Raw genomic sequence first — 3,742 nt, forward strand, 5'->3', positions numbered from 1 at the left:
TAGTACGAACATAAACAAAACAACTGGCCCCGATAAAATATCACCGAGAATTCTCAGAAGCAAAACATGAGTTACTGCTGCCACTCTCTGTCTTATTCAATAAATCATTAAGTACTGGGAAAGTTCCATGCGAATGGAAACTAGCAAATGTAACACCAATTTTCAAAAAAGGAAATGAGTCGCACCCAGGAAATTACAGACCAATCAGCTTAACATCAGTAGTGTGCAAGTTAATGGAAAAAATCATAAGAGATAAAATAGTTAATTATCTGGAAGAAAATAATATAATTAAAGACTCGCAACATGGATTCAGACATCGTCGTTCATGCTTAACTAACTTACTGGACTTCTTCCATGATGTTTACAAATCATATGATGACTCAAGAGCAGTAGATATAATTTACCTCGACTTTCAGAAAGCATTTGACACTGTCCCTCACAAGCGTCTCATGAGAAAAATAGAAGCACATGGAATAAAAGGAAACACGCAAAAATGGTTACAAGACTGGCTTTCAGACCGAAAACAGCGAGTTGTGATAAACGGAAAGGATTCCAAATGGCGTAATGTGATCAGCGGCGTTCCCCAAGGCTCAGTACTTGGACCGATACTTTTTATTATCTATATAAATGATATTGATGAGGGTCTAAATTGTAAAGTATCCAAATTTGCAGATGATACTAAAATAACCAGTAAAGTCACTTCAAAATTACAGTGGCAGCAGTTACAAAATGACCTTAATACTTTAGCAAGCTGGGCAGAAAAATGGCAAATGAAATTCAACACAGAAAAATGTAAAGTACTTCATATTGGAAGTAACAATGTCCATGCAAATTACAAAATGAACAATATTCAGTTATCAAGTACAGACAGTGAAAAGGATCTTGGTGTGATAATATCAAATGACCTAAAACCAAGCAAGCAGTGTACCGATGCGGTTAAAATTGCAAACAAGCTAGTGGGTTTTATTGGAAGAACTTTTGAGTTTAAATCGGAAAAAGTCATACTTGCCTTGTACAACTCGCTAGTGCGCCCCCATCTTGAGTATTGTGTGCAATTTTGGTCTCCGTACTACTGAAAGGACATTGAAAAATTAGAGAAAATTCAGCGAAGAATCACAAAAATGATACCACGACTTAGAAACAAACCATATGAGGAACGCCTTGAAGAACTTAAATTATTTAGCCTAAGGAAGCGCAGGTTAAGAGGGGACCTTATTGAAGTTTTCAAAATCATGAAGGGATATGACAACTTAGACATGAATAAATATTTTCATATAGACCGGTCGAGTCAAACCAGAAGTAATGGCTGCAAAATTATAAGAAAGAGATTTCAATCCCACGAAGCAAAATACTTCTTCTTTAACAGAGTTGTAAATATCTGGAACAGATTACCCTCAGATGCCGTGGACAGTATCTCAATTGAGACATTCAAAAACAAATTAGACGAGTATTGGCACGAGAATCCTCAGCTGACTCTTTTTCTGTCCGAATAACTTGCTTTTATAGCTACGGTACATGTAAGTTCATGCCCCTTTTGTCTACAAGACACCCCGTAAACAATGTACCCGTACATAGTGTTGCGTCACGATATTATACAATTTCAATTTATTCAGTGCAAACAAAGCAATATAAGCACAGATTAGGATCTGCACAGAAAACCCTGAGTTAACGGTCGCTACTCTTACTTTCGACCTGTGATGGGCTGTGGATCACTGAGGGTCCCTGTTAGTCAAGCGACCACAATCGGGATTTTTTTAATGTACCAGGGGTCACTGCTTCAGGATGAAAATTGTATAGTTGTCCCATATGGGAGAGTTCCCTGTCTCAGTGGAGTGAACGGAGCTAGGGCCTGATTGACTGCTGCCTACCTTAAAATCGCCAAGCAAGGCTGCCGCACCACCCCTAAACATCCACACTGTGCAGTCCCCGCGTGTCTACAGGACACCCCGTAAACTTAACAGAGCGTCACGTCACGTCATTATACTTTTTTCGATTTACCCAAAGCAAATGAGGTAATATACAGTAAGCACAGATTAGGATCTGCACAGATAACCCTGAGTTAATGGTCACTACTCTTACTTTCGACCTGTGATGGGATGTGGATCACTGAGGGTCCCTGTTAGTCAAGTGACCACCATGGTTTTTTTTTTAATGTACCAGGGGTCACTGCTTCAGGATGAAACTTGTGTACTTGTCCCACATGGAAGAGTTCCTTGTCTCAGTGGAGTGAACGGAGCTAGGGCCTGATTGACTGCTGCCTACCTAAAAAGCGCCAGGAAAGGTTGCCGCACCACCCCTAAACATCCACTCTGTGCATTGCATATCCACACTGTGCACTGTGCAGTCCCCTTTTATCTAAGACACCCGTCTTATATATTTTTCAATCTCCCCAATGCAAAGAAAGCAATATAAGCACAGATTAGGATCTGCACAGATAACCCTGAGTTAACGGTCACTACTCTTACTTTCGACCTGTGATGGGCTGTGGATCACTGAGGGTCCATGTTAGTCAAGTGACCACCATCGGGATTTTTTTAATGTACCAGGGGTCACTGCTTCAGGATGAAACTTGTGTACTTGTCCCACATGGGAGAGTTCCTTGTCTCAGTGGAGCAAACGGAGCTAGGGCCTGATTGACTGCTGCCTACCTTAAAAGCGCCAGGCAAGGCTGCCGCACCACCCCTAAACATCCACACTGCGCAGTGTGTAGCTTCCACGTTATGTCCACAGACTCCCCATTAACTCAATGTACCGGTTTATAATGTCATGCCGTAACTATTATTTTATTTGCTTACTTTCTCTTTCAGGTTACTCTATCGGGTAGCTTATAGATAAAGTATTATAGAATGTGACTTTTTCCTTTCCAGTGTTTCCTATAAAATTTCCATGTCAGTTTTTCCATGCTGCATAGTGGTTTTTCTCACTTTTTCCTGGAGGGTTTGGTGGTGGGGGGAGCCTTCTTGCTTTACTATCCTTATCCTTCAGCATGTAGAGTTAGATCTTATAGTCATAGTTTTCTCTAACAAGCAGCCTCGAAAGGACCATAAGGTCTGTTGCCGTTTGCTTTCCTGTGTAATCCTGTGTAATCCTCCTCCTCCTCCTCTCTCCTTCCTCCCTCACCCCTCCTCTATCCCTTCCCCTCCCTCCCCCCCTCCTCCTACCCCTTCCTCCTACCCCCTCTCCTTTCCCCTTCCCTCCTTCCCCCTTCCTCCCTCTCTCAATAGTCCTCCTCCTCTTCACCTTCCCTCTTTCCCTTCTCTGTCCTTCCTCCTTACCCTTCCATCGTCTCTCTCTCAACCTCTTTCCTCCTCCTCTCTTCTTCCTCCTCCTCCTTCTCTCTTCTTCTTCCTCCTCCTCCTCCTCATTCTCCCTCCCTTTCGTTCCTTCCCTTTTCTTTTTCTCATCTTTCCTTCCTCATCTTCCCTCCCCACATTCCTTCCCCTCCTCGTCTCATCCTTCCTCTTTCTTCCCTCTCCTGTCCTTCCTCCTTCCCTCTCATCTCCCCTCCTCTCATTCCTCCTCTTTCTTCCCTCTCCCCACTTCCTCCTTTCCCTCCCTCGTTCTGTCTCTCCTTCTCCCTCCCCCCCCAATTAACTGGATCTCGTCTGTGTGTTGCTTTAGGGGTCATTGGATCCCTACCTTGACCTTGCTGAGAGAGAGAGAGAGAGAGAGAGAGAGAGAGAGAGAGAGAGAGGTGAAGAAGGAATGGTAAAGAAGAGACAGAGATGTAGAGAGAGAGAGA

Source organism: Coenobita brevimanus, chromosome 19 (assembly GCF_032717465.1).
Source record: "Coenobita brevimanus isolate Jiangsu-jjx chromosome 19, ASM3271746v2, whole genome shotgun sequence".
NCBI classification, from domain to species: domain Eukaryota; kingdom Metazoa; phylum Arthropoda; class Malacostraca; order Decapoda; family Coenobitidae; genus Coenobita; species Coenobita brevimanus.